Here is a 12,762-nt window from a genome sequence, read left to right as displayed (position 1 = left end):
GATAGTACTAAATGTGCCTTACATGGCTCTGGCTTGCAAAACGGTGATTAGGAGCAGCTAAACAGCCTAGCAGGCAGCTGATGACTATTGCAGCCGTCTCAAAAGAAATACAGTTGCTTTTTCAAGAGGCAACTGTGCTTGCTTGCTTTTCTTTGAAGACATTTCACTTCTCATCCAAGAAGCTTCTTCAGCTTTGACCGGATAGTGGGGAATGGAAGGATTTATATTCCTTGCGGACAGCTTTCATTCTTTTAGAGAGTCATTTTTGGCCACCTGGGAGTTTATCTGTGTCATCAGGGTCTCCCGAGTAGTACAAACGGGTGTGTAGTCACCTTGGAACTGTTGAAAGGATTGTATTGTAGATGGAGATAGATGATGTCATATCCCCCCCTCTATTGAGAGAAGTCTGTTCAATTTTGACATAGATCGCATCATAGATGACGTATTACAGCCATATAGTATCATTTCCACAGCATTGCACTAGCTACCAATAGGTTTATGAGTACAATTCATGAACCTAATTTTAACACATAAAGTTTTATTAGTTTTAGACATCAAATATCTCAGGGCAATCACCTTCATATTGAACGTGATCATTGGGGGTAGGGTTAATTATTGTCCCTTCCATAATTGAGGGTGGTTGTCGGACAGGTTCCCAGTTTTTCTTCTTTGTTATTTGGTTGACAGAGATTAAAAAAGTAGTTTGATTATCAGACAAACTTATCAGAGAGCCAAGTATTTTCACTTTTGATGTTCTATTAGCTATTATCCAGAAGGAGATACTGAATGACCAACTTCAATCTTATTAAAGCTCTTCAGGCATAGGTTTCCTCTATTCCTAAAATGATAAGAGAAATAATTCATTTTCAAAATAGTTATTTTGTTATAAAAATATTTGAAACCATATGGTGACCAGACTATCTTTTTACTTCTTCTTTTTTTATCATGTGAGTCTGTCTAGATTTCACAGAATTAAATGGTTCCAGTATTATCTGCAATAGTGGCTCAGTGGCCTAGTGGTGAAGACACACTTATCTCCCACTCGGACAGATGAGAGTTTAATCCTAGGCAGATATGCAAAGAAAAAAAATATGTGCTGTGAACTCCATGTGGCATCAGGAAGGGCATCTAGCCAATAAGGCTCATCTCCATTCAGTTGCCCTGATTCTGTCCCAAATTAAGGGATTACAGAGTTGTAAAAAGGGAGTATTATCTGCAATATTAAAGATCAAGATACAGATGAGTTTCAGAAATGTTTTGAATGTTTAGTCTACTTAGGGAAGGGGGAAGTCTGCTCACCTAGTATCTCTACCTTAAAACTATAAAGACAAATACAGATATCCAAAACTGAAAATTAAATTCTTCCTGAATCATTACATATCATGTAGTCTTTAACTGTAAATATTATACTATTTCAATTGTTCAAATGAAAAACATTGGAGGTTTTTTTTTTTACTTCCTGTTTCAAAGGAGTCTGTTTAATATGTTTTACGGGCATTCCACTTCAGAAGCATATAATGCAGGGGTGGGTTCCTGCCAGTTCTAACCTCTTCTATAGAAGAGGTTCCACAAATCTATAGTGCCATTTAGAACCGGTCACATGGCTGGCAAGCCACTCCCACCCGGTCACATGGTTGGCAAGCTACTCCCATCCGGTCACATGGCCAGCAAGCCACTCCCACAAAGCAGGCCACCTGCAGAAGTGGTTCTAAAATTTTTTGAAACCCACCACTGATATAATGTAAAAACTTCCTATAAACATTTCTAAGTATTAAAGTATGTTTTCTCACATACAAATGTGAAGTTTACTTATTAGCATACTTTTCCAGGATTCTGCAATATTTTTTGGTTTCTGCTTCCAGGAAATAAAGGTTTAAAAGCATCCCATATAGTTCTAAATTTTGTTCAGTGTGCATCTGGGGATAGGGGAACCCTCCATTGCCTATGTATTACTTTAGCTTACATGCTGCTGCATTTCCAAAGACTGAAAAGGCTTACAATTAATAACGTAACTTTAAAACAGGAAAAAAAAATCAATTATGTAACCACAACAACAAAAAGGTCATAATGTGTCATTTAAGCTTTGAGCATATCTAAAAGCCTGCCTGAAGAGCTATGTTTTCATGACTCTTCAAAAACATAATAGGGGGAGATCTGAGAGTAAGCTCTTTCAAAGAGCCAGGGGTCATCACTGAGTAAAGTTAAGCATGGTTCCTTATAAAAAGCATTGTCTCAGATGTGAGGTCCAAAACAAGCCCGTTTTATTCAATCTCACTGGGTGACAGATTCAGCTCATGTTAGAAACATTCCAGCCCGACGGCGGTGTTTAAAAGTTTGTTGACCCTTTTTAATGTTCAGTATTTCTGCATAAACAGGATCTAAAACCCAATCTGTTCTCCACACAAGTCCTAAAACTAGATGAAGCAAACCCAATTAAATGTGGGTCAAAAACATTGTACTTGTTCAATTATTTATTGAGGAAAAAATGATCCACAGCTACATATCTGTGTATTGGTAACCTGTTTCCTTGAAAATAAGACCTTCCTAGATAATAAGTCCAATCAGGCTTTTGAGCGCATGTGCTAAAATAAGCCCTCCCCCAAAAATAAGCCCTCCCCAAAATATTGCAACACAGCAGCAACCATGAGGTAACCACGCTTGCCGCCTCCTGCATATCCAAAATTATAAGACCTCCCTGAAAATAAGACCAAGTGCTTATTTCGGGGGCCAAAAGAAAATAAGACCCTGTCTTACTTTTGGGAAAACATGGTAGTACATATTGAGTCTGCACTCTTGTCCATTACCAACCTTTTAACAAACATGGGCTTATTCTGTGCAGATAGAATACTAGGTCAATGGCTCTAGGCCACGGGTGTCAAACTCGCCATGTCACATTGCTGTCATGTGATGTATCGCAACATTTATTTTCCTTCATGGAGCTGGAGTGGGCATGGCCTGTGTGATGCCCAGGGGCCACTAGTTTTGACAACCCCACTCTAGACCAAGGACACCCAGTTGAGGTATTGGGCATGGACTGAGGTAATTGGATTGGAAGAGAAGATGAGTGCCACTAGCTTGTATCTTTTTCTCTGGAAGAGTTTGATATATTCTTTTCACCATACGTTGCATATTCTGTCACAGTACTGATGCATTCACTTTCAGATGCTCCTTGTCCTTTCCTTGTCCTCTCTTCCAGATCAGCAACCTTTGCTCAGCACCACAGAATTTGCAGTCATCTCTCTTCCTCTTTGCCATTCTCTGCAGTATGGATCTTGCTTGACGGGCAGGGTCTATCTTTTATTTAAATCTCAGCTCTTCTGTTATGGGAATAGCCTGAATAAAAATCCTAAAAAAGAATACGGTGGGACAGTATTTTTATTAATCTCCCAACCATCCTACTGCACAGCACATCTTGATGTTTCTTTATGTGCTGCCACATAATTCTTCATAGGATCTTTTTTCCCTTTCCCCCCACCTTTTTCTATGGCATGCCAAATACAGACAAGACGCCCTTCAAGAAAAATGGAAAGCGTTCCCTGCATCACATAGATTATTCAGCCTGACTTTGTATTGGCAAATAGATTTGCGGTTTATTCAGTTCTTTTTACATCTGCATTTCCCCAATTTTCAGATACAATTTTGGCATGTGGGGGGGGGGGAATGAAAATGCATAGTGTTAAATGATGCATGAAATGACCTGTCACAGTGCATTATGTGGTACGGAAAAATATACAAAAGAAAAATAACAGGAAGATAGACAATAACAGTGCTATACCTGCAATTCATTGGGGGAAAATATATTCATACAATACGGCTTTGTATAAATTTATCAACAGCAATACAAGAGGAAAGAATGGTGCCTCTCCCATCTTCTCACTTTTCCCTTATAATACTGCTGGCTAAGATGCTATTTTCAAAGGATCATGTGTTACAGACACGCCATACCTATCCTTCATGCTGGGGAAGTGGTGTGAATTGGTGCAATAAGCTTAATTAAAGTTTTCTCACAGTGAAAGTAACTCAGTAACTTATTAGATTTTGGAACTGCACTTGTCCAAAGGTTTGGAATGAATAACCTCACAACACTGAAACCCTGACATTACAAAACCACAATACTAGCTTGGCAGGTAGGACTGAAAAGATCAAAATTGGATTCAAAGAACTTGAGATCAGACAGATCCATTATAGTAACAATGCCTGGAAGTCAATTACCCCTCCCAGAAAGTCATGCCTAGCTCTTAGTCCATTTGAATGCACAGATGGATAAGGGGTGTCAGATCTGAACCTGAAAATGGATGAATGTAGAGACAGAGATGCTCTGCTTGAAGCATATAATTGGCACTTGCTGGATTTGGCTCTAATTACAGTTTCCCTAGTTAGTAACTGAGGGAAAACTATCTTAGCAAAGAGCTGTGTCCTTGAATCTCTGTCTTTAAGGTCATGTGCAGCCTGACATGGACATTTTGCCCATGAAGTCATACCGGTAGATCCTATATGACTCTATATGTCTCCAGAAAAGAGACATTGAATTGATCCAGGTTTATAAAACTGAAATAATGTAAAAATTCAACACACTTTAAGTACATGTTAAACTTAATGTTAAACTTCCCCCCAAAATAAGCCCTCCCCTAAAATATTTAAATGCATGTGCAGCAGGTCCCTGCCAAAGGGGGGGAACATGCCCTATGCGCCCCCAGCAAGCACCTGCCATCCCCATGGAACAGCCTCGCGGAGACCACTTCCGCAAACCCTAGGTACTGCGCCCCTTCTCTTAGTGGCAGTTGCAAAAAGAGTGGCAGGCCCAGGGACACTAGGGCTGGCAAGAGTGTGCCAGAAACAAAGACAGAACTTCCAGCCCTCTCTGGATCAGGTGATCCGCGGGCCACAGACCGAGTTTAAGGGGCCTCCTGCACCTCAAAAATAATAAGACCTCCCTGAAAATAAGGCCAAGCACTTATTTCGGGGGTCAAAAGAAAATAATGCCCTGTCTTATTTTTGGGAAAACACAGTGATATATTATTTTAGTGTAAGATAAAGTAAAGGACAGACATATGGTACTGAAAATCTTGGCTGGTCTCCTTCATCATGTGGTTTTGTGTTATGTGAACTGAACTAATGTGGCTTGCAGGTCTTGGTTTATAACTTAGCATGCTGTGTGAGCCCAGTTCATTGTAGCTTGTGATTGATTATACAGACGTTTGGCTTATGTGCAAATTAGAACCTTGTGTGTTTGGGCAACCAAAAGCCTAGTTTACATACCCAATTAAGAAGATAAAACTGTGGGCTAAAGGGGAAATGCATGCTTTATTTTAAAAGCCATTGCAGAATGTCAGGGCAGACCTCAACATTAGGTGCAAATCATTGGCTATTTCAGTTTTGTGTATCTTTACAAGTATCATTTTTGGTCCTGATAATTTCTCCCCTCCTTTCCATGTTCCATGCTTCCGTTGAGCACCATGCTTTGGTCATTTCTTCTTACACATGTTATTTGGTCCCCATTTCCTCCAGCACCTCTGCTTACTTTCAGATGCTCTTGCTTCTTCCATCCTTGGTTCCATATACTTTCAGCCTGACTGGATCACACTAGCTCAATCTAGGGCCAGCACCAACTTCCCTATGCTTTATGTTTTTCCTATGAAATAATGGCAACCCAGATGCTCAGTGCCAGAGTCTTGTTCATTAGCACCATCCTTCTATCCCAGGAGTCAGCAACCTTAAACACTCAAAGAACCACAAAGGTCCTAACCAGAAGCTCCCTGTTCAATTCTGGAGCCAACCAGAAGTCCAGTTCCCCCACCATAGACTATTCTCCTAGTGTGGCATCCTTTTTCCTCTATCTGTCCTAACCGAAAGCCCTATCAATTGTGGAACTGACTGGCAACAGGGAGCTGCAACAGAGGGATGAAAGAGCCAAGGGTTGCTGATGCTTGTTCTATCCTTTAGTATATGAAATGAATAGATGAAAAAATGGATGTCAACAGTTTATTACTTACCCTCATTGTTTTTTGAGGCAAAGATAGTAGGGTTAGATATTCCTGAACAGAGATTTTGAATCCTGCACAGTGGAAATCTTCCTAGGATGCTATATGGCTCTTTGATGCCTTGTCTGCTTCATTTAAAACTGAAATCTGTGAAGGTAGAACTAGTATAATAGCAATCACTCAGCAACTTGACAGTTAAACAATAAGTGCATTCTACTTTCTGTCATGGTTCCAATACAGAGTGAAAGAAGGCTAGAGGGAAACTTTGTTGTGAGGTAGTATTAGATAGTTATGTCCACTTTTTTATATTTTATATTTATTTTTAAACAAACATAAAACAAACAGACATAGACATACACAATACATAAAAATCATCCTCCAGTTACATACAGTATGTTGATTCGTTACAAAGCTTTGTGCGAGTCCCTTTGGGGAGAGGGAGCGGTTTATAAATCTAATCAAATCAAATCAAATCAATCAAATCAATTCTCACAATAGTCCCCGCTTGCAATTTACGCCAATTCTCATATTATCAATCCAATATATATATAAACAATTATTATGATTATTAGACATTCATTTGACTATAACTGTTATTACATCCTTTTATATAAAATATTCTAAATATAAAGTAAATCTATATTATGGCATTTCATTACATCCTCCTAAACTCATCCAATAATATTACAACTTTACATATTCTGTATAAAAATTGTTTATATTTAATTACAAGGCTTTTAAACATCCTCTCATAGTCCTCATTTACAATTTGTATAAAATTTAATATTATCAATCTGGTGTGTGTGTGTGTGTGTGTGTGTGTATGTGTGTGTGTGTGTATATATATATATATATATATATATATATATATATATATATATATATATATATATATATATATATATATATATATATATATATATATATATATATATATATATATATATATATATATATATATATATATATATATATATATATATATATATATATATATATATTTGTGTTACAACCCCTGGTATGCCCAATTATTACTTATTTATTTGACTATAACTATTATACTCCATTTTATACATAATGCTCTAAATTTAACTAAATTTAACTTAAAACCTTTCATTACATCATTCTGTGTCCTTCCAGTAGTAGTGCAATCTTATATCTCTTGCCATTTGTAGTATTAGTGTTCTGATTGCTATCTTGGTAAATCTTATATGGACTTCTCTTAGCAACTTGTTGCTCATTGCATATCTTGTAAAAACTCGAGACCCTACATCTGTTCCTTCCATCAGCTTGTCTTTGGTTATCACTGATGCTTCTGCCAAAATTTCTCTGATTACTTCTGTCAAATTTTCTCCCTTTTCTTCTTCTATATTTTGAGGTCTGACATAGAGTTCCAATTGGTCAATCTCCCCTTTCCATATTCCACTGTTACCATTTCCAATCATGCTCAGTTTATTGTCAATATCAACAATTTTCTTAACTCTTTGTTCATCTTTTTCTTCAATTTTTAGAACTCTGTCCTCAACTTTCATCATCGCTTGATAACTATCCTCAATTTTTTCATCTATTTTTCTGTTCTGTGTTCTATATTCCCCATTCTCTTCTCAATATTCTCTGTTGTTACTAGTATTTTTTGAATATCTAGCATAATCATTTGCAATATTAATGTTTCTTTTTCATGTTGCACCATTCTTCCAACTTATAAACACTGCTACTATAACATCCAAGGCTTTTTGTTAAATTTCAAGCAAGTTCATTATAATCTTTCAAGTCAAGGCTTTCTCTTCATTTCAGTCCAGCTACTGATAGTACTCCAGAAGATCACATGTATAAATAACCCGTGCTCTTCCCACTATCACTTTCAATAAAAAAAACTGAGAAGCCTTGAGATATAAGTCAAATGTTCAAAGAGAAAAGAGAAAAACAATGTTTCCAAGCCTCCAGCCTCTAACTGGCAGTGTTACTTCTTTTTCCTCTGTTTTTACATCCCTCTTTGTATTCCAACTTAAGGAGAAAAGATCTTAAAAGAATCGGTTCTATGATTGGTGGTGACATCTTGATTTTCTGTTCTGCACATGCGCAGAACAATCTTCATCAAAAATGTAATGTTATTCATTTTTTAATGTTGTGTGCATGCTCAGATAGTTTTAAATGAAAATACACACACGCACGGACTGCACTTTTTTTTTTACTGCTGAACCAGCAGTAATGGCGGCCGAACCCCACCCCTGAGGCACACGCACTTGCCTGCATGCCATTTTTTTCTTCTTTTTTTCTCATGGTTCCCGTTATAGAACAGGAGTGAATTTCTCTTAATCCTTTCTTCTCATTTCTTTACATCTCTCTCATCCACAATTTTACAGGTATATTTTTGCATTTCCTTTTGGGTGTCAATCTCTGTAATAGCTTATTGATTGCCTTTATCATTGTTTATCTGTATTTCAGTGAGAAAATGTTTTTAGGAATTTGTTAAATATGAATTAATAGAGCTATTGATTTTAAAAAAACTACCCAGAAGCTACAACTGATTGAAAATGTGATTGCGTGTGCATTGATAGGTGCCCCTAGGTTTATCCATATGCTCCTCTATTGTATGAGCTGCATTGGCTCCTGTTTCTTTCTTATTGCAATTCAAAGTGCTGGTTATTGCCATTTCAAACCATATATAGCACAGGGCCAGATTACCTGCCAGACTGCCTCTCTCTAAGGATATCTATCTATCCATTTTACTAAATCAGATAGGATGGAGGTGCCCCTAGTCCCTTCCTTTAAACATTGCCACCTGGTGAGAGCTAGAGAGTGTGTTTCTTCTATGGCAGTCCCTGCTCTGTGGAAGACCCACCCAGCCAGGGGTGGGTTCCTGCCAGTTCTAACCTCTTCTATAGAAGAAGTTCCACAACTCTACAGTACCATTTAGAACTGGTTCCAGCTCCCTCCCCCTGCCCATCCACACATCATCAAGATGAAGAGCGAGAGGAGGAATTCTGGGAGTTGAAGTCCACGAGTCTTAAAGCTGTCAAGTTTGAAAACCCCTGGGGTTTTTTTTCTAAACGGTTAGGGGTGCAAGGGTCTTGTAACTTGACAACTTTAAGACTTGTGTGCTTCAAATGCCAGAGTTTCTGAGCCAACATTTTGGTTGCTAAGCAAGAGCGTTGTTAAGTGAGTTTCACCACATTTTACAAGTTGGCCACTCCCACCGAGTCACATGGCTGGCAAGCCACTCCCACCCGGTCACATGGCTGACAAGCCATCCCACCCGGTCACATGGCTGGAAAGCCACTCCCCCAAAGCAGGCCACACCTACAGAAGAGGTTCTAAAAAAATTTGAAACCCACCACTGCACCTAGCCCACCTACCCACCTAGCCTTCCAAAACCCACTTAAGACCTGGTTCCACCCACCCTGGGATAGGCTGAGATGAATAAGAGGATTTAACAAGGGTATTGGAAAGCTTAACTTTGGTGCCAACCTTTTAATGTTTATGGTTTTAATAGATATTATGCTATTTTTTAATTGATGCTATTTTAACTGTTTAAAATTGGGACCTACCCAGAATGGTGGCTATATAAGATGGATGGCTATATAAATGTTTTAAATAAATCAATGAATAGAATTACTTAAGGGAATGGCCAGGGCGGTGCCCATCAGATTACCTTTCACACTTGACTTTTATATGTTATAAAGCAAAGCAGCGTTCACCTCTAGCAATATTCTAATTTTCAAGAATGCCTCCGGTTCCCATATAGACCTAGAGGCATTCTGAGAAAATTGAATGGGATGAATATCTTCACTCATTATTTGCTTGAAAAGTGTCATTTGGATCCTGATAAATGGATATTTTGTAACTGGGCATACTCACTAATGCACACATTACAGCAGGCTAGAATTTCCGATGCCTGTCAAATTGTGACAGCATCTACAACACGCAGTTAAAATTCCAAATATTCTCTGTGGTTCAATCCTTTTCTTACGAATTACTGAGACAGCATGCTAGCCAGTGAAGGAAGAATCTGTAGTATTATAACATATATCAAATTTGGCATAAGGTTCCAGAAACTAGAGTATACTTTAAAACAAACATAAAGTATTATCCTCCATTGACAGGTTGCAAAAGTACAACCTGTGAGTCCAATTACTGCTTAAATTTAAGCAAAATAAACACAGGGACCAACACACCAGTAACTCTTAATAATTTAGTAAATTTGCTTTTACTAAAACAAATTAACACCTCCAGCAGAACAGATGTCCATTTCTCTTTTCCAAACAAAGAAGAATGAAACTTACTAGTTCGCATTCCTTTATTTTAAACTGTGAAAGTGTCATTCCAGAGTAAATAAATGTAAAGGGATTTCTTTCATTGGCTCAGTTCCTTTTCTCTTTGATTGAGATGCTTCTGCCAAATAAGATTCGTCTGCTTAAATTATGCACTCTAAATCTCCAACAACGTGTTCAGGAATACATCAATCTGCAACAAGTTGAGCTGTCAGCTTATCCTTGAAGCTCTATTTGACTGCTTCCAGACCATGGATTGTTGAGCAGGCAGGGGCGCCCCCTCCCAAGTTGGTCCTCAGTCTCAGCTGTTTTGGTTTGCTTTGCATTTGCATATGAGATCAGCATTAAAATTTAATGTTGTTAGTTGCATAAGAGAAATGCAAATGCTCTTGAAAAAGAAACTCTTCTATTCCTTTGAACTCGGGGTCAGTTTTCTTCTTTCATTAAAGGCTATGCTTGGTTGAAGATGAAGCATACATCCTTGCCTTCTTTCGATTAAGTGTTAGAAACTCAAGGTTGTGTACGGGAAGTCATGAGATTAGGAGTATGGGGTTTCTTTTCTGATCTCTATAGTAATCAAGAAGGAACAGATGGCAAGGGCCTTTTATAGTTCTTTACCTGAAAGCATTTTCATTTCATCATGGCAAGTAGTAGAATTTTCAAATCCACATTTACTTGTTCCTCTGGTTTTCCGTCCTTCCGAACGTACACAGACAAACAGACAGACGGAATCAACTTGGGTAGCATTAGCCATCTTCAGTCTGAACATTCAACTTTTCCATTGATCCAATGATCACTATCGGGGATCGTTACACAGTGATGTGTAACTACACATGTGAGATAGATGAAAATATTTCATCTGAGGTGGGATAAAGTGTTAGGCATAAGAAGCGCACTTAGTGTAAGGGATTAGTGGGACTGTCTAAAGCGGGTGGCAAACTCAATTTCATTGACGACCACAAGAGGGTTGTGTTTGACCTTAGGGGAGGGTGGCCATGGTCAGCTCAACATCATTCAAGTCGGGGGCGCGTCTGCCAGCGAAAACAGGCTCACAAGTTCCATTTTTGGGTGTGACTGTCTCCTGCAACCTTCTGCCAGTGAAAACAGAGCTCAGGAGGCCTTTGGGAGCTTTGTTTTCAGCCGTGGCAGCCTCCTACAATCCTCTGCCTGTGGCCCTCTTGAATTCTGTTTTCATTGGCAGATGGCTGTAGGAGCCAGTGCAACCAAAAACAGAGCCCAGGAGCCTGTTTTTGCTGGCAGATGCACCAGTCCTTTGATGTTTCCAGGGTGGCCCTACGGGCCAGATCTAAGTACCCTGCAGGCCAATCTGTCCTGCTGGCCTTGAGTTTGACATCCCTGGTCTAAAGGGACTGGATGACATTGGATTCTTAAAATTCTGGGCATGTTAAAACACATCACAAGAATCCATAATCTGATCCCTGGCATCAGCCACTAAGAAGCTGTGTTCTCTGCCTCCAAGGAATAAATTTGTGGAAATAGAAAACCAATTGGTCACTATCTAATAGCTAGAGAAATTTCTGTTTTTTATTCAAATATTTTCCTCTTCCTCCCCATTCCTTCATATTGGGTTTATTGGTTGCGAGACTGGAAGTAGATTTTCTCTTCTGCCAATAATAATATCCAATAATTATATTCGACATGATTATGTGTTATCATACGTATCTATGATTATGTGTAGAAAGACACAATCACGGTTATGCCACAGTTACTGAAAGTAATAAAGCTTGCACATGCTGTACTGTAGAGCTGTGAAATAATGAGTCATCATCTCCCACATATCTCGAGAGAAAACATTTGGAGCAGAGCTCAGTTATATGCTTACTAGAAGGCAGTGATAAAATGTGATTACTGTGAGCTGAAATCATTACATAGAGACTGGGAAGTAATTGTGGAAACTCCCAGCAAAGGGCCAAATTAGGTTTTGTACATAGAATATTTAGTGCTTTAGTGTCTTTGAGTATCTTGTACTCCATATGTCTCACTTTGTGACTCTATGGAATTTCTATACCAACAACTATTTTTCTCTAGGTAGCTTTTAGCTACCAACTCAAGCAGATGAAACCATTTACACCAATCAGAATGATTAAATGGTTTTAAAACAACTAATTGGATCAACTGTCTCTAATCGTCTCTGCCCATCCTATCTGATCTAGCAGGAAGGGCATGCTTTGCGTACTGCTATATTTATGCATTTTCCTGATTTACTCATCTAGTATCTCTGCCAAAGGAGATAATGCGCTTTAGTTAGTTGAACCTTAATCACCATCAACAGGACTATTGTAACATGCTATGTGTTGGTCTGTCCTTTGATACTGAGAAGCTACCACTTTCACAAAGCAAAGTGGTCAACGTGTTGGTAGATCAATCTCACCAGTGCAGAATAACATCTAACAATAATAGGATACAGTGGTGCCTTGGTACTCAACTGCTTTGAATCTCATCAAATCTGTATTCAATGCATTTTGACATAACAATTTTGTCCCGGTACG

General features: G+C 38.6%; 1 protein-coding gene across 5 annotated transcripts in view; it reads left to right on the top strand.

The window, feature by feature from the left end:
- Positions 1 to 12,762, top strand: part of RGS6 (regulator of G protein signaling 6) — a 260,857-nt gene that overhangs the window by 131,846 nt on the left and 116,249 nt on the right. The gene's annotated exons all lie outside the window — the stretch shown is intronic.

The sequence above is a fragment of the Natrix helvetica genome, assembly GCF_964273705.1.
Source record: "Natrix helvetica genome assembly, chromosome: 1".
NCBI lineage: Eukaryota > Metazoa > Chordata > Lepidosauria > Squamata > Natricidae > Natrix > Natrix helvetica.
This window is presented reverse-complemented; position numbering and strand designations above follow the sequence as displayed.